Source organism: Panthera onca, chromosome A3 (genome assembly GCF_046562875.1).
Source record: "Panthera onca isolate mPanOnc1 chromosome A3, mPanOnc1 haplotype 2, whole genome shotgun sequence".
Taxonomy (NCBI): Eukaryota; Metazoa; Chordata; class Mammalia; order Carnivora; family Felidae; genus Panthera; species Panthera onca.
In genome coordinates, this window is record NC_138341.1 from 5,695,831 (window position 1) to 5,718,365 (window position 22,535).

The 22,535-nt window shown below is 45.3% G+C and overlaps 2 long non-coding RNA genes across 3 annotated transcripts; one reads left to right on the forward strand and one right to left on the reverse strand.

The window, feature by feature from the left end:
• Positions 1-7,789: 7,789 nt before the first annotated feature.
• LOC132688707 (uncharacterized) lies at positions 7,790-16,798 on the reverse strand. The gene is made up of 3 exons (XR_009614682.3): positions 16,492-16,798; positions 16,182-16,289; positions 7,790-8,162 (listed from the first exon to the last, which is right to left on the reverse strand). It is a non-coding gene; the product is annotated as an uncharacterized LOC132688707 (long non-coding RNA).
• Positions 16,799-16,825: 27 nt separating this feature from the next.
• LOC132688691 (uncharacterized) lies at positions 16,826-20,354 on the forward strand. 2 transcript variants are annotated; one of them, XR_009614669.1, is made up of 3 exons: positions 16,826-16,926; positions 17,429-17,611; positions 19,802-20,354. It is a non-coding gene; the product is annotated as an uncharacterized LOC132688691 (long non-coding RNA). The 2 variants fall into 2 exon arrangements; XR_009614674.3 differs by lacking the exon at positions 19,802-20,354 and adding an exon at positions 18,817-19,226 and having other exon boundaries at positions 16,827-16,926; positions 17,429-17,601.
• The last annotated feature ends 2,181 nt before the right edge of the window (positions 20,355-22,535 follow it).

The window sequence follows — 22,535 nt, forward strand, 5'->3', positions numbered from 1 at the left end:
GTCTCCACTTACCAATGAGACACATTCCCTGGCCATGCCCAGGGTTATGGAAAGCTTAAGAAGAAACAATTAATTGTTTCAGCAGGTGGGTGTTGGGCGGGTGGGTTAAAGGGACACTATACACACAATATGGGTTGAGCCTCAGCTCTGAAGCCTGGGAGACAATTTTCCCAACAGAGAAGCTGAAAACAAGGACAGTCAAGGCAGGAGCGGCCACACGGAGCGGAGCAAAGGCACGGAAAGCAGAGAAGGCAGGTGCAGGTGAAGGGCAATCTTGAGCGTGCCTAGATATGGGGATAAGAACCCAAGAGAACCAGCGGAGGGGGGTGGTTGGGGAGGGCCACACGGCTGTCAGCTGTGACTTACTTTGCAAGGGATCTTGAATTCCCGGCAAGGGATTTGGGGGATTGGCCTCTGGGTGGCCAGTTGTCAGCCGAGATGCTGAAGGCGGGAGCTGTTCAAATCTGACACGTGTTTTGGATGAACTCTTAATAATGTCTAACCAGTGCCTATTCATCAAAAACCTACTATGCTCCCAGCCTGTTACAAGAAAGCCAGTGTAAATAAGTTTCGTGTCTGTCGCGGGTTAAACCGGTAGATCCCCATAGCAGCCCAAAGCCCCAGAGAAGCACTTGTTCACATGCAAGGGAGGTATGAAGTCTCCTATGTTGATATTTGGTCACTAAGGTCCCAGGGCAACTTTGAACATTTGAGTCTTCGTTAGTAAACTCTCATTATCCCATCGACGTGCCTGAAAGCTGTAAAAATTGTATTTCCTCGACCAGAAGGATTTATGACTGCAAGCTCTGGTTGGTTCAGACCGGCACCTGCTCTCCAGCTCCTCCGCCCCAACCCCCAGTTTTGTGAATGAAAAGGTGTGAAGTGAAAAAGGCCTTCTTCCATACTCAAAGGAAGGTCCCTGTGTAGAGGCAAAGGGCTTCTCCCAAAGAGCACTGGGTTTACAGCATCTCGTATTTATCGTCTCCAGTCCCAGTGCTCACTAATAATGTGAATGTGGACCTTTGGCTTGACTGACTAGAATCCTGGCACCCTCGTTCAAACCAGGAGAGATATCAAGAGCTCCCCTGTGGGGACTCGGGCTGCAAGTTTAAGCTTGTGAGAAGGCCTGTGCCCTCAGAGATGCCCCTAGTCTGTCCACATGGGGAGTGCTGGGCCATACTGGGAAGACAGAGTTCTATCCAAAGCAGAGACAGGGATGGTTTTATTAGTGTGCATTCTGTCTGTGAGTAAATATATGATTCCCATCAGGTGTTTTCAAATACTGAAGATCTCTTTATAAACCACTTCTGTTCTCCGGACCTCAGAACCCTCTATTGGGAACCTATTGATAACATGACCCCTAATTCCCTCTGGTCCTTTCACGGACAACCTGTTTTTGTATCCTCTGCCAGAGAAGTGCGCAGTGGAATGAATGAATGAGACACAGTCCTTGACGTTCCTGGGGAAATCACGACTGAGGATTGTCAAATCCATTGAACCAGTCCCTGGGTACGTATTTGTATGAAGATTCCCCAAGCCCCTGATCAGATGGATTGGCAGAATATCACCCATGGAAGGGGACAGACAGCTGTCAAGTCACACAAAGGGTGCAGAACAAAGCATATGTTCCACTCAGACAGCTGATTGTGGAGTGCTGAGGAAACCCATCTACTTACCACTCAAGTGTCAGATTTCACCACTGATACTTGTTGCCATAGTGTTTGTTTTAATTTTGTTCCCCCAATTCATGTGCTGTTTGATTTGGTAATTGGCCCATGTATTTCCAGCTGGTATGAGTCTCGAACGGGCCAGGCAATGGGTTCTTCCTGCAACCCAGCCACGGGATGGCTTTCACCCTCAGGACAAGCGGAGAGGAGATTCTGGCTCTGACCACCTCCCAGGGAGGGCTGTCCGCTTAGCCACGCCCCCAGCAGGCATGGCCGCTGTATTCATTCATGTGTATTCAGCCCAGCGCGGAGGTACGCAGCCCCTCCCTCACCGTAAATATGATATTCAAAGGCTCCCTCTGTTTTCACATCTGCAAGCATCGCTCTTACTTAAATAATGTTCCAACGGCCTCGGGGGCCCACAGGTCCTAAGCAGAGCAGCACCAGCTTGCCAGGTGCCCCAACCCGTCCCCTGCGGCGGCCCACGGCCCAAGCTGCTCTGGGCCAAGGTGAAGCTTGAGTTATCAGGCTGAAGCTTGGGCCGGTGTGACTTGTGACATCCTCCACAGAAACCAGGGGCGTTGAATCACGTCCTCTGTCAAGCTGCATTGAGACTCACATCCACCCCGAGCTATCAGCATACCCGAGAAAGTTCCAGAACTGCAGAGGTGAAAACAGACCTCAGGTGCCCGATGTGTGATATGGCTTTCTCTGGTAGATCTGCATGTTAATCAGGGAAATCTCTGTTCCTCCCAACAACAGCAATGACAATGAAAATAACACAATAACAGCAGCAACAAGTATTATTACTGCAGCTGTGTTGGCTTCAGTTACCTGGGAAGCAGAGCTGAGACCAGAGGTTGATTCGGGAGGTGAGGAAACGCTGGTGGGGTGGGAGGAGACTCAGGGAGGGAGACGCCTGGTGCCCATCTCCTGGGGCTGCCTTAGCAAAAGTGACTGTGAGCGGCCGGGAACAGCTGGAGGCTATCCTCTCACACACGTGGAGGCCCGAAGTCTGAAATCAAGCTGTGGGCAGGGCCGTGCTCCCTCCAAGTCCTCCAAGAGGGATCCTTCCTGCCTCGTCCGGCTTCTGCTGGTCCAGGTGTCCTTGGGCTGTGGCTGCGTCCCTTTAAGCTCTGCTTCCCTAGTTACACGGCATCCTCCCTCGGAGAAAGGAAGTTCCAAGAAGTCCCCGTGATGAGCAAGGAGCAGAAGTATATTTTCCCCAGAGCCTAATCCCTGAACTAACATCCTAGATCCCCTGGATGTGAAACAAGAAAGTACCGCGGGCATTCGTCATCCCTGCCTGCTTCTGCTCTGAGACATACTGTCCAGCAATCACAGAGCTGAAGGCTACCCCAGACCACCTGTCTGGATCTTCTGATCTCAGTCATGATGAAAAAAAAACCCAAAGCTGGGCCAGTGGGCCCAAGATTCTGAGCCAGGAGTAGAAGGGCCAGGGACAAGTGTAACAAGAATCCTCTGCAGCTGCCCTGTCTCCTTTCCTGTTCTGGGCTTCGGCGAGTGGGTATCTCAGACTCCAGACAGCTCACGAAATTGCCAGTCCAGCTTTACAGATGAGGAAGCTGATGAGAAACATCACTGCATCTGACAGATCCTAGTCACAGGGGAAATGACTATGAGAAAACGTGGCTGCCCATTTGGGGGAAAAATAATAATGAAGCCATATCCTCTCCTCATCCTTCATATCAAAATAAATTCCATATGGATCATAACAATAATGCAAAAAACTTAGATTAAAATCACTATAAAGGATTTGGGTGAATACATTCATAATCTTGTGATATGAAAAGCCATTTTAAGTATGTCGACACAGCCAGAAAAGTATTTTAAAGAAATAGTAGTATGGCCAAGAAACACAACAAACAAAGCTTATAGAAAAAATGACATCAGGAGAAAGGTATTTTTAGATAATATTCTTAATGTACCGTGAATGCATTAAAAAGAATAAGTAAAATATTAGTATTCTCAAAAACAGGAACAATTCATGGTGAAAGAAAAGAAAAATTAAATAGACCACAGACATATAAAAAGATCTTCGACCCTTCTTCTAATTAAAGAAACACAATTGAGATCCTATACTTTTATATTTCAGATAAAAGTATTGATATGTTGGAAAATTCAAAACATTGACACAGCCATGAACTGTTGGTACCAGTCTGGGGATGACCTTGAAATACATGCCAGAATCTTAAATAAGCATAACACATGGTCCACTCATTTCAGGGTGTGCATTTATCTATAGGGATCACTGCTTTTTTTTATTTTAAATGTTTACTTATTTTTTATTATGGAGAAAGAGAGTGTGAGTGAGTGAGGGAAGAGCAGTGAGAGAGAGAAAGAGGGAGACAGAGAATTCAAAGCAGGCTCCGAGCTGTCAGCTCAGAGCCCGACACAGTGCTCAAACTCACAAACCGTGAGATCACGACCTGAGCCGAAGTCAGGCACTTAACCGACTAAGCCACCCAGGAGCCCCCAGAGATCACTGCTTTTTAAAGATTTATGTTCAAGGATATTTACCGTAAAGCTGTTAGAGCAGAAGAAAAGCAAAGAAAAACACAAACAACTGAAATCTCCATCAATAAGTGGTTTAAAAGCTTCTGGTATATTATTTTGAGGGATAGAAGGCAACCAGTAAAAATGCTGGTATAAATCTATATTTATGGAAATGGAACAATGCTCACATGCACTGATTAGGTTAACACTGGAGCTCAAGAAAGCTGGAAGAAAGAGCTGGAAGGATCAGCAGATAGGTAGTTTGTGTTGCTAGGAGAGTGGAGGGAGCCTACCCAGAAGCATATACATAGGAGGGAGGAAAAAAGATGGTCTGGATTAGAATATCAACATTTCAGTGATGGTACAAGGAAAGGGATCCTCAAAAAAACTCAGAAAGATGGCCAGGGAAAAAGAAACAAAACTTGAGAAAGGGTCATCATGGAGGCCAAGGGACTAGATTTTTCTCAAGAAGAGGAAGTTCAACAAAACCAAATGCTGTAAAAAATCAAGTAAAATGAGTACTGACATATTTACTGAGTTTCACACACACACACACACACACACACACACACACACACACACACACAATGGCAGTGGTCTGAATAAGCCTGGTTTCATGGCAGGAAGTTAAAGGGCACAGAGAATCCACATTGCAGCAGGTTTAGAAGTCGATGGAGTTGAGAAAATACAGAAAGTGCAGACAAACAGTTCAGGAAGTTCAACTGTAAATGAGAGGAGAGCCGCAGAAGGGTGTTTTGTCTGCCTCACTTTTTTCTTTTAAGAGGATGGAAATCTGAACGTGCTTCAGTGCTGATGGAAGATGTTGAAGGGAAAACAAAATTCCTGGGTACGTGGGAGGAGGTGGCCCTACACCAGAAGAAAAGGCATCTCCTAAATATAATGGGAGGGGACGAAAAATAAGGGTGGACATCAAAGTAAGTTTTAGGGTTTGTCATCAGTTTATTTAGGTGGAGACTCTTGGATCTGACCAAGCCAGTCAGCCGAAGGGGGGAAAAAAAGAAAACTCAGATGTTGCAGGAAAATTTAAGGGTCAGACTTAAAAACGGCATTCACCACTTTCACCTACAATTGCACTAGCCAAAATCCAGTCATTTGCCCAAAAAAGCCACAAGGGGAGTACAAATGTTGTCTAGCAGTGTATCCAACAAGAGGAAAGAGATAGATGTTGGTGAGCATTAGTTTTCTCTGCTGAAGGGGAAAACATGTGTTGTTGTAGTTGTTGCATTGGTTTTGTGTTGTGTTCCTAATAGCTGACTCTGTGACTTGAACACGGTAGGTCTTCAAAAAATCTTTGAAAAAGAAAGAAAGGAAGGAGGAGTGTGGGAGAAAAATAGAGAGAGAGAGAGAGAGAGAGAGAGAGAGAGAGAGAGAAGTGTTTTTCTAGAACTGAGGCAGATGATTCAGACATAGATATAGAAGGTAGCTGCTTAGCTGGTGTGACTTGAGTTGTGGTCTTCCTATCAAATTCCTGTAACAATGAAAACCCAGTTGTGGCAGTTACCAGCTCTACCCTAAAAACTGAAGACAGCTGATACAAAATCAAAGCCTATCGACAAAGTGCCCTAAGTTCTGTAAAAGTAAGAAGGTGCCAGAAACCAAAAAAGGTAGGTCACAAATATGCAAATGTTATGATCAGCCCAAGTGTCCTATAGAATTAACAGTTGGTGGCACTGATGTTGATAGCTATACCTTTTATGCCCCTCAAGGTCTCATTTAGCTTTTTCCTTTACTTTCCATCCATCCATCCATCCATTCATTCATGCATTCATCCAATTGTCCAACAAATGTGCACCATTCTGAGTTAGTACCAGTGATGGCATTTAGGTTCAAAGAGTTGATTAAGACTGTTTTACAGTCTAGTAGGGAGACAAACATGGATACCAACAAGTGCACTAAAGTGGATTCCAGGGGAGGCCAAATGAACCAACTAATTCTATAAGAGGAGTCGGAAAAGTCTTCAAAAAGATTACGACTCTCAAACCAGATCTTGAAAGAGAAGATGGTGTTCACCCGAGGATCTCAAGGACAAGAGAATACGGAGCAAGAAGGAAAGACATTCGAAGCACTAACAGAATTAACAAAGGCATGATGTGGGAACGTGCACAAAACAGCATGGCGCATCGATTGTCCTGCGTGCCATTCTATGGGGCCAGCTACCTGCACGAGGGGGTGTTGACTCACCACTTCTAGATGTAGGGCTGGTGCTCATTCCTCACACTGGCAAAGCAGCCCCAGTTCCCAGGAATCAATGGGAAAAGTGCGTTTCCATCTTGTTGGAAACTTCATAATTCTGAAGGTCATATTTATGTCTTTATTTCAGTGTAACACACTTCATAAAATGATTACAGGTTATATCATCCCTTTCTAACATTTATTTGGAGCTCATCTCATTCTCTCTATATGTGTGGTCTGGCTTTTGTTTTTGTTTTTCAGTTTTTCCATTTAGAGAGGGAACAAATCACATCTTGCTCAAAACACTCTGTCTTTAGTATTTCTGTATCTTCAGATTGTCTACAGTGATGTTAATGTAGCACTTTAAAATGCCAGTATGTTTTAAGAGCATAGTATACCTTCAGCTCTTGCAACAACATCACATTATTCAATGTACACAACTGCAAAAAGATATGACTCTTATATAATTTACGTGTCCTTGTGGTGTGTTATTAATGCGTGCACTTTATAAGGGTATAATTTTGGAAGCAATTTTCCATAAAATTGTGATAAGTGTTATCTTATAAATTTGAGATAATTTGGCACAATATTCATTTAACCAAATTACCCCACTAATAACATCTCTTCATCTGTAAATACCAGTTCAGAGTGACACTACACATTTTCTGGTAAGACCTTGAGGCTTGTAGACTCACCCAGGTATTGTTGCATACTTAGGGTGAGGAACCAGCTCTGTTCGCCTAGGTTGGAACGCACAGCCATACGCTACTTGGCCAACACTAATACTTTGGCATAAAGGCTAAAACTCTAATAACATTTGCTTCTAGGAAGTCATCAAGGCAGGAGTATGTATCAAAATGAATAATGGATTAACGTCAAGGTAACTTACCATCATGTGCTGACTCGGCTTTTTGGTATCAGTTCTGTGGCTTTGGACAAGATCTTACATGTCAATAATCTTCAGACTCTTCATTGATTATATGAAGATAATGGGACTTGACTGGATCGAAAAGGTTTCTTAGAGCATAAAATCAATGATCTCTGATTTACTTTAGTACTTAATTACATGTTACTCTATCCTGTGTGTTTTTAAAGTCCATCACAACTCTACAAATTTACTTCAAAGTCATCCAAGCCATGGCACAGATCATCCATTCGTTCATTTTATAAAGCAGTTTAGAAAGATTAGTAGCTAGGACTGAGGAGTCCCAGAGGCCTGTCTTTAGGTCCCATCTCCACCACTTACTGGCTCTGTGTTCCCGAAAAATTTACTTCTCCTCCGTACAGGTTGCTTTGGGTATGTTACACAGTCTCCCTGACCCTGAATTTGAGTTTCTTCATCTGTAAAGTGGAAATGATAATGCCTCTCTTCATAAGGAGATAGTGAAGAGGCTAAGGGAATGCCAGTGAGGGCGGCGGCACAGTGAAATGTAGTTCATAACCAAATGTAGTTCATGACCAAACATGAAAAATACTGAGGAAGGGTAGATCTGAGGGAAAATCCACTCTCTCTGCCTAAACCCAGCCTAGCATGCAGGGGAAGACAAGCATTCCTCGTGCTGCCAGTTACCATGAATGAAGAATCACTCTCTATCTCCCATCACAGTGCACTAGAAGCGCTAGCCAAACACTTCTTGAATTAAACTGAAACCACGTTCTCATTTTATTTAAAACTATGCAGCAAAAACGGAACAGGAAGATGAACGCCATCATTATACCCAATGCTGCCTTGTATTCCGGGAAGGCAGAAGCAGGCCACGGAGTTCTGCTCAACCACAAAGCCACCTAGAAGTAGCAAATGCAAGATGCCATTCAGGAGGAATCTTAGAACGAGGTGGTGGGCAGGTGGGAGGGCTGGCAGGGCTTCCAAAGACCTTGAAGCCAGGCTGGGACAGGATGAATGGCCTTGGTGGTTAGGAACAAAGGCATTACTGTGCTAATTCTCTTTGTGATGTTGAGGGTAAATGTCCTGGTCCCTGGAGTCTACAGGCATGACAGATCATAACTAATGGGCCAACTGCTCTCCCTGGCCCAGGCTGCACTGACACCTGGCCTGCATCTTTGAACGATGAGTGAGGTGTGGGGATAAAACACATTTTGCTAAGCGGTGTCCATTACCAAGTAAATCATGGCGTATCATGGTTAGGCAGATATCGAAAGTTCTAGCCTCCACGACTAAATTTCTGTGCATATTGAACCTTCCATTGACAGCGAAATCACACACACACACACACACACACACACACACACACACACACACACACCTTTAATCCAGTCATTCATCGTGTATTCATTAAATATTGTCTGACGGCCGACTACGCCAGGAGGAGAGAGTGATAAGACACAACATTGTCTTCTGAGAGCTTAAAGCTGCCACAGTCAGCAGGCCTCACTGGTTTTTCCATAGCACCTTCTCCTAAATCCACACTTCCCTTCCTAGTCCTAGTGACAACTAAAGTAGGGTAGGGGCACTTATCCAAACTCTCCTGAAAAGAAAAGGGTCTCCCAATAAAGAAATCTGGGTCTCCAGAGAGGCCAGTGCCAGCCAGCTACCAATTAGCCAACGAAAACGTCTCAGAGTTTTGCCACCACCAGGCAGCTAAGAAGAGGGTAAAACAACATAAATTATTAGGCTCATGGCACCAAAGGGGACCTAGCCTAGACCGTTGTGTATCAGTACAAACCTGTCCTTAGTAGCAGGTCAAAATTGTTTTCACTGGGGTCTGAAACTACTTCTAAGAGCCTTTCCCCGTTCAACCTTTGGTATACGCTGGGCATCGGGTAGTGTTTTATTACAAAGAAGAACTTGAATTTGTTTCCCCAAAATAGGTATGTGGAATGGTTGAATCTCAACTCTCTGTTTACTTAACTCCTGCATAATCCTCATGTGAAATGCTTCCAAGCTCTAAGGATGGAGTTAGCTGTAGAGTTAGCAAATGTTCAGAAAGAAGCCACTTTTCTTTTTAACGTTTATTTATTTTGAGAGAGAGAGCATGCATGAGTGGGGGAGGGACAGAGAGAGGGCAAGCGGGGGTAGGGGGCAGCAAGAGAGGGAGAGCGAATCCCGAGTATGCTCTGTGCTGTCAGCACAGAGCCCAATGTGGACTCCATCTCATGAACTATGAGATCATGACCTGAGCTGAAATCAAGAGTCGGGACGTTCAATGCACTGAGCCACAGGCACCCTTGAAAGAAGCCAACTTTTACGCTACTCTACACCTGGCCTTCCAAGACAAAAAATAAACATTTAAGACAGGACTGCTGGACAGAGGAAACTGCAATCCATGAGAACAACACAAAAACAAGTTACAAGAGAACAAACATTTCGGGTGAGGATACATGTGGCCCTCAGTTGTGTGGCCCCCGCTAAGGGCGGATGAGTTAGGGCAAGCTGGGAGTGGCTAGAGATGGCCGAGGTAGGGAGGATCGCCTTCGGAATGTGGTGCGCATGTATTCCTACTCAGAAAGCCCCTCTGAGCCCCTATGTGGTCCTCTGCACTCGGAAGCAGATGAAAAGACAGAGCTAGCTGACCCAGACCTGGGCACGTGCTGAGAAACCACAGAAACTCCAACGGAAGTTCCAGAGAGGAACCTTTTAGTTCCACCTCGGCAGAAGGAAGCGTTCACGTGGATACAAAAACCACGCTTCTCTAAAAGTTTGCAAATCCCCACTTAATTCTCACCCTTTTACAGCTGTGGCAACACGGTGGTAATGTCACAGGAATGTTGAGAAGTCGCACACAAATGCAACAATTACTACAGCTTGGAGACTAGTCATACAGAGTTGTGAAACCTGGCAATACATTTGTGTGTAGCTGATGGTGACCTGACAGCCAAATTTCCCACAAGCTTCGGAAAGAATTTTCACCACCCATGACGCCAGCCGACTAGCCAAGGCTGTCTTGGGTGTCAAAGGGTTCAGGCAATGTAGATGGCAATCGAGGCTCTGAAGTAAGATCCTCAGAGGTTGGTCAAATTCTGAAATGCTTAGCTACGCTTCATCCAGGGAATGCTGTATTTTCAGACTGGTGCAGAGAGCTTCAGTGCTATATTTTTAAAATGTGTTTCAATGCTACAAACCCATATTGAGCATATATTGTGCCAGGCACTCTGCAAGACACAAAGATATAGACATAAATAAACTGTATTTCCTGCTCTTAATGAGGACCTAGTCTGACAAGAAAAACATAAGCAAGTAAGTACAAGGGATATGACAAGTATTGTGAAAGAATTACATAAAAGAAGCTAAATGTTTTACAGGCACCATTTATATCATCATCACTGCAGAACAAAACTACAAACCTATTAAGTTGTCATGGAACCATTTGACCACAGTTTCCTCCTTGATCATAAAACCATAAAATATTTGTATAGCAGAACATAGCTTTAATACAGTATCAGATACATCAATTTTCACAATCCCTAAAGTAATTCTTTATGTCTGGTGTCATAACACCCTTCTAAGAGTAAATAAATTGAGGTTCAAAAAATGAAGCCAAGACCCAAAACTAAGAAGTCTCTAATTAAATGACTGGCCTAGAACCTTGGACCTCAAACCACATGCTCTTCTCAAAACAACCTATGGTTCTATCATAGCTGTAATTCCTCAATGTATAATCCAATCACATAAATAATTACATTAAATGTAAATGGCCTAAACTTGCTAATTAAAGATGGAGATTGTCAGATTGGATTAAAAATAAAATACAACCAAAAAGCTAAGCCCAAATATCTTCTTTTAATAATGGGTTAAAGGGGCACCTGGCTGGTTCAGTCAGAAAATCATTTGACTCTTGATCTCAGGGTTGTGGGTTTGAGCCCCATCCATGTTGGGTGTGGAAAGTATTTTAAAAAAATAATAAACTTAAAAAAATAATATATTGAAAAGATGAAGAGACCAAGGACGTGGGGAAAAAAAATGTTGTTCCCATCCTTAATTCAAGAAAAATAGGGGCACCTGGGTGGCTCAGTCAGTGAAGTGTCTGATTTTGGCTCAGGTCATGATTTCACAGTTTGTGAGTTCGAAACCCACGATGGGCTCTGTGCTGACAGCTCAGAGCCTGGAGCCTGCCTTGAATTTTGTGTCTCCTTCTCTCTCTGCCCCTCCTCTGACTCGTACTCTCAGTCTCTCTAAAAAGTAAATACACATTAAAAAAAAATAAAGAAAAAGAAAAGACAGTAACCTGTAAGATCACAATATTTCCTGAACTCATAAGAGACCAGAGGTCTCAGTACAACTAAGAAATTCAAAACACAGGCAAAGATGGGAACTGGAAGGGAGGTGGATGTGAGCAATGGCTTCTTGGAGTGGATGTAACTGAGGGTGCACTACCAGACGCTATGGAATCCCTGGGTGTCCCAACCTCAGGGGGTTCACACCGAGTTCCACTTCCTCTCTGTGGACCTCAGTAGGTGCTTACAAGAGCACTGCGGAGGGGAAGGGGGAAAAAAAAGAGAGGGAGGCAAACCAGAAGAGACTCTTAAATACAGAGAACAAACTGAAGGTTGCTGGAGGGGAGGTAGGTGGGGGGTGGACTAAATGAGTGATGGGCATTAAGGAGGACACTTGTGATGAGCGCTGGGTGTTATGCCTAAGTGATGAATCACTAGGTTCTACTTCTGAAGCCACTACCACACTATAGGTTAACTAACTAGAATTTAAATAAAAACTTAAAATAACAACAACAACAAAACACCACTGTGGAAGGGCAGGAACGTGAGGAAGCCCCCTGGGCAGGTGTGTGTGGGGGGGAGTGGGGGATGGCAGCAGCAGGAGGCCATAAAGCTCCACTCAGACCTTGCCCCCACCGCTCCATCTACTTTAGGGAATACGAGACTTAAGACACTAGAGGAAAGAAAGACAGCAAACCTGATTGCTCCAAGGCCCCAGGTGAAACCCACTGCAACTTTGGCAAAGGAAGAGGAGAAAACATATTCTACCCCCAGAGAGGGCGTATCAGAGACTGTCCTGGGCTGGGAAAATTAGACATCCCCTGCTGGTGGGAGGACACAGTTGTTCCCTGAGAGGGCCACCCTGGGAACTAGGGGCACGGGATCTGCCCGAGATGCAGGCTGAACCAGGACAACAGAAGACTGTCACTGGGCAGGGGTGAGGGTGCGCAGGGAGAGTCTCTCCAAGGCAGGAGCACGGAGGAAAAGCTTAAGGCTAATGGTGAAACAGCAGAGAAAAGGCACCAGGCAAATGAAGCCCAAGGTCACGCTAGAGGAGCTGGAATCCTGTGACCTGAGGCACCAAGGACAAAGACAGCAGCAACAAATCCCGCTCTCACAAATTCCCCGCTGAATTCACTCGCATCCCTTTGCTGGAGGCCTAGCAAAAGAAAAGGCATTCTGCTAACACGACAGTTGCCAAATGTGAGGTGTTCAATAATAAGCCTACATTTTTAGGATGATTCCTGCAACATACTCCCAATTTGTTTTAGGGTTTTATTCTGAGTAAATCTTCATTTTTGGAAGTGGAATATTTATAATTAATTAATTCCACGAATTAATTCTCCGTGATGATATTTTAACAACACAGGCTCATGATGGCCGGCCTCCTGCTTCTAATTCTGCATGGCTGACCCTCACTCCTCGTCCAGCCTGGTCCCTCCGATCCTTGCTGAGACCACTCACTGTCCTGGGGGTCCCCAGATGTCCTCATGTCTGTCCAACCCCACCCTTCCCATGTGCTCTTGTCTTTGGGATGTTCTTATTCTCATTCTTCTCTGACTGGTTCCTTTTTCACCTCTCTGGTCATAGTTTAAATGCTACCCTCCTCAAGAGGGGTCAGGCTGCTAGGGAACAATCCCATGGGCCAAATGGCTTAGACAAGACTCTCTTTTAAATAAAAAAAGTATCAGATTGGGGGTGCCTGGGAGGCTCAGTAGGTTGACTGTCTGACTTCAGCTCAGGTCATGATCTCAGGGTTTGTGGCTTCAAGCCCCACATCAGGCTCTGTGCTGACAGCTCAGAGCCTGGAGCCCGCTTCGGATTCTGTGTCTCCCTCTCTCTGACCCTCCCCTGCTCTCTCTCTCTTAAAAATAAATAAAACTTTAAAAAAAATTTTAAGTATCAAATTGATTCCAATATCTAGTTTCATTTTTAAATTAAAGCTGCTGGCCATTTCTTTTGTTATTTAAAATTCATTATTAGAGGGGAGGAAAGCACTGATAAGCCATTAAATACTGACAGAAAATGAAATTAGTGGACCCTGCATTTCTAAAAGCCATGTTTAATAGTAAGAGGGTCCAGTCATATGCCTTAACTGAAGGAAATATCTTTCAGCTTTTTATGTCTAGTTATGACACATTCTCATATTGACATAATAGCCTTTTTCCACGCAATTACTGTCACAGTTCCGGAGGTTGGAAGTCTGAGATCAAAGTGCCGGCAGACCCAGCATCTGGTGAGAACCTGCTTCCTGGGTCACAGACTGTCTTCACCCTGTACCTTCCCGCGGAGGAAGGGAGCTCTGCAGGGTGTCCTTTGTAAGAGCACTAATGCCCCTCATGAGGATCCCACTCTCAAGACCTAATCACCGCCCCCAGGTCCCACCTCCGAATCCCATCACACCGAAAATTAGGATGTCAGCATTCTATCCTTGGGTTCACGGTCTGCGTCACAATTTAAAATAATAAATTTGTTTTGTGTTCACCTGAGGAGTGTCTTTCTTATAGACCGTAAACTCTGTGGAGTCAAGGAGACTGTCTTTTTCTTTTTCTTTTGGTACCGGTTTCATGTTGTTGCTGTTGTCACATTGTTTTTAAATCACTGAACACACAATGCCGAACACACAATAGGCAGTTAAGAAAATCTTTGTAATACATTTATGAAACCAGTAGCCAAAAGGGAAGAGTTTCCAAATCAATGAAACTCACAAAAGAAAAGAAATAAGGGAAAGTGGGAAAGAAAGAGAGAAAGAGAGAGGGCAGGGGGAGATAGAGAAAAAGGGAGGGGGGGAGGGAGAGAGAGAAAGACAGAAAGAGGAAAGAGAAAGAAAGATAGAGGGAGGAAGGGAGAGTGGGTGGGAGGGAGGGAGGAAGGAAGGAAGGAAGGAAGGAAGGAAGGAAGGAAGGAAGGACGGGAAAGAGACTGAGAGCTGAGGAGAGAGAATGCAGGGAAAGAGAAAAAGAAACTGCACAGATGGTTTGTTTGACAGGAGTCTATGTTTCCCTTAAACCAGGGGGTTCTCAAGGTTGGCGGCTGGCAGAATACACTGAGGCCTTTACAACTGACTGATGCCTGGGGGCCGCTCTCAGTGGCTCCGATTTGCTTGGTCTTTGGTGTGGCCCGGACACTGGAGACTTCTAGAAGCACCTCCAGTGATTCCAACGGGCAGCCGACTCAGAACCGCAGACCATACCCAGGGAACCACTGCCAGCTCACCCACGCACTGTGAGGCTGAGCGACCAAGGGGCTGGTCACTGCTCTGTGTGCACATCAAGAACTCGTGCCCTCCCCTCGGGGGGCGCTTGCCGAGGACACAGGCAACTGAGCCATTCGGCCGCGGCTTCGATTCCATCCAGGGACAGATTAGGCGAGACTTGCAGGCCATGGGGCATCGGCTAGTGTGGCCCTAGCCCCAGGCCACCTGTGGAGGCTGGCGGGGGGGCTCTGAGGATGACAGAGCTGGATCCACAGGGAGGCTGCTGAGTGGACTTGTGCCCTCGGGTGACGCAGCAGGGTGGGGGCCCAGTGCCATGGCCTTCTCCAACGTTCCGGGGAGAATCCGGCCCGCCTCCCAGAGCAGGATCGCTCGGCACCACCGGGAAGAGGGCCAGGGGAGACAAGAAGGGCGGGATCCAGGCCTGTGAGGGTCCCGCATCAGGTGCAGGGAGTCAGGGCAGGAAGAGCAGTGAAACAAGGCTTTCCAGCTTAGTCCCCGAGATGGATCCTCTCACAGGGAAACGGCTCCCAGCTTCGTGCCACAGAGAATGAGTAAGGATGCCCCTGGTATGCGGCCTCTCACACAGTCGTGCATAATGGGCTGTATTTAGTGGATTCAGGGTGAAGGCACGCTGTTCTAGGCCGACTCAGAACGAGGTCCTCTCGTGTCATCCTCTCTGCCCCAAGCTCAGGACCCAGACCTGCAAGTACCCAGGGCTTAGAGCTGCCTGGGACGGGAGCGGGCAGGGCCATGTCTCTGGCTGGGGCTGTGAGGCTGGCACAACTCCCCCCCACCCCTCCCCTGCCCCGCCATTGGCTTTCTTCACAGGGAGCCCCTTCTTGGCCCGGAGAGTCTTCCAGAGGTCCCTCCCGGTTTCTGTGCCTCAGCTCCACACGTCCATCTGTTTCCTCTCTTAAACGCTGGCTCCCCTCCCTCCGTCCCCAGAGTCCTTCACCCTGAGGCTGACTGCAGACTGGGGGGCTCTCCCAACCTTCTTGCCACTTCAGTAGACAAACGGCTTCCCACCCTCGGGGAAAGACGGTGGAGGAGCAGCCTGGGCAGCTGACCAAGAGTACAGGTCCCCGCTCTCGACGATGGGCTCCTCCTGCCCTTCCCCCCTCTACCCCCTCTCTGAACGGAGAGCTGCAGTCAGCCCCACCTCTGCAAAGCCCTCTGCTCAGCCAACCAGGAGCCCTGCATATCCAGAAGGTGCCCAGAGAGCAGCACCATCTGGGGTCTCTTTGAATACCCACACACCCCCCCCCAGCAAATCTCAAATGAGAGTCTGGTATTTCCGGGGCCCTGAAAACAGGTGGACACCATCAGGGGGTCCCTGCCTCATGAAGGAATGGTTCTCCTGGGTGTTCCTCACCCTGAATGCATCTCTCCCCGTACCTGGACCTCAGTTTCCCCACCTGAAAAGAGAGATGGACGGTCGAGATGATCTCTGAGCTTCGTGAAGGTTTCCATGCTGGTTTCCTTCAGCCTGGCCTCGGCCCCCATCTCCACACCAAGCCAGCTCCCTGTGTCACTCAATCCAGTGGAAACAGTCAGTCCCCATCAAACTGTATCTCTCAGCAGCTTTTCAAACTGACCACCACTCCCTCCACGTTAGAACAAGCCCATTCCCTTGGCTGTCCCGGAACACGCAGTCTCCTCCTCTGCTACAGGGCGCCCTCTCCCGCGAGGCCCCCCGATGCCGGAGCTCAGGGCTCACCTTCTCACCTTCACGTCTCTGTCCTGTGATCTCACTCATACCTCTGGCTTTAAATACTAGGTATAATCAAAGGACTCAGAGCATCAGGGCTCCAACTCAGATCTCTCCCCTGAAATCAGATAGCCAAATGCCTACCTCAGAAATCTAGTTGGATGTTTGAAAAGCACCTCAAATTTGTGCTATTCTCCCTATAATCCCTATAATGGCGGTCTTCCACTGTCCCCACCTCGCTGAAACATCGTCATCCATCCTCTGGCATAAGGCAGGAACCTAGAAGTGACCACAGCTTCCCTCAACTCAATCTCCATAGTCAATGTCTCACAGAATCCTCCTGATGTTACCTCATAAAGGTCTCTCAAAACTACCCACCACCACCCACCTCCGTGCCCAACCCTGGCCCGGCCACCGTCACCTGTGGTGTGGATGCGACTAACGGGCATCCGGTAAGTCTGCCCCCACCTCGATCCCTGCCAGAAATCCAGGCCTGCGGTCCCACCCTCCCTGCCCACTCTTCTTACAGTGAGGACAACATGTTTAAAGGCTCTGGATGGTCTGGCCCCCTACCTGTCTGGTCTCACCTCACCATAGACCACCCCTGTTCTCCCCACTGCAAACACACTATTCTTCCAGCCCCCAGAGCCATGCGGATCTCTCACAGCCTGCTCACACCCCCAGGACATTTCTCCTGTGTGTTCTTCCTTCTCTTCACCTGGTTAATTTAACCTTCTCACCCTTCACATCCCAGCTCTAAAGCGATTTCCCAAAGGAGGCTGCGTTGGCAAGTCGATGATTAGAGGCCCTCCAAAAGTTCCATACTCCTTTTTCATGATGCTTTTATGGTCCCGAGTCCATAACCGTTGCTTGTTATTTACTTATGGGCTATCTCTCCTACTAGACCAAAGTTTCATAAGGGCAAGGCTATGTCAATTTGTTCACTATTCACAGGGTCCAGCACATGGTGGATGCCTAATACAAATGTGCCTAAATGGTGAAATGAATGATGTCACACCACGAACCAGATTTCATTCATTGAAATCAATCAGCAGGCACATCAGGAGTAGCAATGGATTGGGAATGAACAGTGTGGCTTCAAGTCCTGCATCTTTGGTATTTTCTGTGTGATTGCAGGTGAGTCACTTCCCGCCTGGCCTCAGTTTCCTCATCTGTGACATAAGGGCATCGTTCTACTTGACCACTAGGTCAGTTCAGGTGTGGATGTTTGGAATTCTCTGATCCACCTCGGCATGAACTTAAAGCAGGGGGTCCTCCATGGGGGGAAGCTGTACAAGAAGATCCAGGGCCTTTCTAGGATGCTCTGGACGGGTTTCCTAAGGCACTGGTGTATCACCTTTTCAGTTAACATACCCGTGGGAACCTTGCGTCAAATGTTGTAGGGGCTTAAATTCCAGCCCATCTCAGAACCCATTAAATGTCATATGAAGGAGTTTGGCAACAGAAACCACTCCTGTCAGTCTGTCAGTTGGTCTCCAATTAGCCTCCTTGATTTCACTTATAGCCTAATACCTAGAAAGACTGACATTCAAGTGAATCCAAGACAAGCAGGTGTTTGCTAACTATATAACCACAGGTCAGTTTCTTTAATTACTGAGAATCAGCCTGACCTTTGATAAACTGAATGTAAAAACATATTGCATACATAAAGTAGTGTTAATAGAACTTTCTGTGGCAAGGGTAATGTTCTACCTTTGTGCTATCCAAAATGGCAGCCACAAGTCACAACTGGCTCTTGGGTGCTTGAAATGTGGCTGGTATGACTGAGGAACTGTTTTCTGATTGTACTTAGTTTTAATTTCAATAGCTGCTTGTAGCTAGTGGCTATCATATGGGAGAGTACAGATGTGACACATAGATTCAGTGTCATATTATGCACATAACAGAACCACAGGAATTGTTTTCAACTACCACCAGCTCAACCCACACGAAAGTGACAATGGCAATCTTCCTCAATCTGCCAATCTCTTGATGTCTCTCTTTAACTTACTGCATTCAGGGAATCCAGATTGTAAAAAGAAGACCCAATGATGTTACAGAAGAGAATTGTAACTTTGGACGTCAGTGAGTCTCACAGACGGCACACATTTATTCCATCATCTATATGTCCATTTCACAAACACTTTCTGAGTGTCTACTATGCCAGGAAAAAGAAGATTGGGAGGGGGCACCTGCATCTGGGGAGGAGAGGATGAGTCCCAAAGGGTAATTACTATGCTCCACAATGATACTCCTTTAAAGAGCTTCAGCTCTCCCTGAGATGGGCTCCCCAGTTAATTCCAACTTTAGAACTGTCCTCTTTCTTTGTTGATAAAAGTTAGGAGCAAAAAAAGCAATAAAGATAGACCCCTCTACAGGGCATAAATGAAATCTGTGAAGCCAATTTCTGATACTTAATGTTTAACAGAAGCAACACACACACACACACACACACACACACACACACACACACACACACACAGGAAAACTTGCCAGCAGATCCCTGCAATTCAACACTCTAAATGATCACCAACTGGAAATGGAAACCCAAGTTATGAGTGAGATTTACCACACCCAACACGTCCTGCCGATTGGAAACTCTGGACAATATCAAAAGACAGAGGAAACGAAGGCTTGATGAAGCATGGATAATTAAGATCAAACCAGGACCAAAGAGGAGGAGACTCCAAAGAATAAAATCAATTTGTAAACATTAGGGAATAGAACTATCTGTGGCTCACATTTATTTCCAGCTATGACATGTGGAATGTTTGCCTGGCATCTGTCATCAAAAGGCAAAGTTCATTTTTCTGACTGCCTCAATACAAATCTCCAACTAACCTAGATAGCTTAGAATTCTAGGGCTTAAAGAAATAAGAATCCTAAAACATGTAGACAATTGAAGCCAAGAACAGAAACGTGCTTTTCAGTGTGAACTAGAAAGTCCATTTTGGTTTCTGAAAATACAACCCACCCAATGCTGTTAGTCATTAAAGAATAGATGAGCTCCCACTATAAACCCTCAATTCCTTGCACACTTTCTTTCCTTCTATCTCTGCCTTCTACCCACAACACACATACATTTATAATTACACCACTATTTATTTAGGTGGTTTTAAGTTCAAATGATTAAAGAGAGATTTCAAGAGCGGTGCTGTAACTTGGTCCAGGGTAAGTCTGGAAATGGCTTAGGGCTTGAATCTAGTCGTAGTGGGAGAGAAATGGATGTTTGTAAACCCTGTTGATGACTACAGGAAGCTCAGGTTTTACTGAGCACTCATTGATCAGATCTATTTCCTTTTCTCCACCATTCACTTCCTGTCGCAGCATGGGGAGGAAGCTGTGTGCTCTGAGGGACAACCAAACCCTGGAGTCAGCTCCCAGTGGGACCAGATGAGCCAACGGCTTCTGGACACATGAGGCCAACTGAGGGGCCACTATGTTCTTACACCTCTGTGTCCATTCAGCAAGATCTGCTCATCCCCTAGGAAGATGGATTCCAAGATAAAGATGTGTTTAATTGAGTGTAAGGATAGAAGCACCTCTGTCGCCTAGACTGACAATTGTGAGAACCATGGGGTCAGGGCCACTGTGCAAGGTCCCACGTTGTAAATACAAGAGGGCAGAGTGATGGCTCAAGGCCTTGGGGTATGAAATTTCCAACCTGAGACTCTACAGCACTGCTAAGCTAGGTGGGATGCCTGGACAACAGGTTCCAGATGGAACTGGAACACCAGAGCCCCCGCAAAAATCCTACACAAAGAGTCATACAAGATAGTCTATTTACTGCTTGATTCCCCTTTTTTTATTCTTCCTGCCTGCAGGGGCCAGCTGGACATGCATGGACATTCAAATAATTTCAGAGTTGATTCTGTATCTACCTTATGTTTATGTCTGGTTTTTATCTATCTATCTATCTATCTATCTTATTATTTATTTCTGACACACACACACACACACACACACACACACACACACACACACACACAGTACGAGCAGGGGAGGAGCATAGAGAGAGGGAGTCAGAGAATCTGAAGCAGGCTTCAGGCTCTGAGCTGTCAGCACAGAGCCCGATGTGTGGCTCTAACCCATGAACACGAGATCATGACCTGAGCCAAAGTCAGACACTCAACCGACTGAGCCATGTAGGCACCCCGTGTTTATGTCTGGTTTTTAGATCACAACTTCTAAGGTCTTGTTAACAACCCTCTCTAAAGAAAGGGGAGGGGCAGAGGTATGAGAAAGTCCAAAATCCTTTCATCATCCTACAGGATACACACTTTCAACCCATGATTTACATTGCAAAAACTATCAATTTAGTCATGTTTGGGGAAATGTGAGGGCATTTAATCGTTTTCTTTTACCAAAGCAGCCAGAGACTAAAAGGACGAAAATCAAAAATAATTGTGAGATTACCAATTTTAATGATGTGTACATAACAATGAATAGGTTACATTTCCGTATATAAAGGCATTTAGACACATTAACTGATTCTGTTCATGACAGAGGCAGAACATGGAACACAGATGAGTGTTTCCTTATGTTTGGAAATGGGTTTTGCTAGACAGACAGACAACACACGCGCACACACACACACACACACACACACACACACACATCTGGTATTTAAAACAATCTAAGAAATTCAGGGATTGCTGAATTTCTATTTGTGGGGGTTTTCCCCTAATTGAGATACAATTGACATATAACACTGTATTAGTTTAAGGTGTACAACATAAGATTTGATATATGTACGTATTGCAAAATGATTACCACAATAATTCTAGTTAACACCTGTCACCATACTTAGTCATAATCTTTTCCCTGGGATCAGAACTTTTAAGGTCTACTCTCTTGACAACTTTCCAATATACAACACAGTATAGTCAACTATTGTCACCATGCTGTGCATTACATCCTCAGAACTTACTTGTCTTCTAAGTGTAAGTTTTGTACTTTTGGACCACCTTCATCCATATCTCCCTCACCTCCTCCCTCCTCTGCTTCTAGCAACCATCAATCTTGTTTCTGTGTGTGTGTTTTTGGTTTGTTTTTGTTTTTGTTTGTTTTTAGATTCCACATACAAGTGAGATCATATAGCGTCTGTCTTTCTCTGTCTTATTTCACCTAGGTACCTCAAGATTCATCCGTGGAAGGAATTCCTTCTTTTAATGGCTGAATAATATTTTATTGTATGTACACATCACGTTTTCTTTATTTCATCTGTTGATGGACAATTAGGTTGTTCCCAAGGCTTGGCTATTGTAAATAATGCCGCAATGAACATGAATGTGCAGACATCTCTCTGAGACAGTGATTTTGCATCCTTTGGGTACATACCCAGAAGTGGGCTTGCTGGATCATATGGTAGTTCTATTGTCAATTTTTTTAAGGACCCTCCATACCTGCACACCAGCATACATTCCCACCAACAAGGAACGAGGGATTCCTTTCCTCCACATCCTTGTCAATACTTGTTATCACGCATCTTTTTGAGACTAGCCATTCTAACAGGTGTGAGGTGACATCTCATTGTGGTTTTGATTTGCATTTCTTTAATGATTAGTGATGCTGAGCCCGTATCATACACCTGTTTGCCATTTGTATGTCTTCTTTAGAAAAATGTCTATTCACCTCCTCGGCCCATTTGAAATATCAGATTGCTTGGGGTTTTTGCTATTGAGTTGCATAGTTCTTTGTATGTTTTTGATATTAACCCCTTATCAGATATACAATTTGCAAATATTTTCTTCCATTCTATTGGTTGCCTTTCACTTTGTTGATGGTTTATTATTTGTTGTGTTTTTGAAAATAAGCAAAACATGCCTTTTCCCCATCCTTTATCAAGTTTTCTAATAAATGCAAGGCAAGGTCTCTCTTAGAAGATTTCCTACATTAAGAATATATATACTAAACAGGTACAACACCAGTTTGTAAAAAAAAAAAAAAAAAAGAATTTTATGTAATGTAACCTCAAACTTTCTCTTTATATATATACATATATATTTTTTATTTTATTATTTAATTTACATCCAAATTAGTTAGCACATAGTGCAACAAT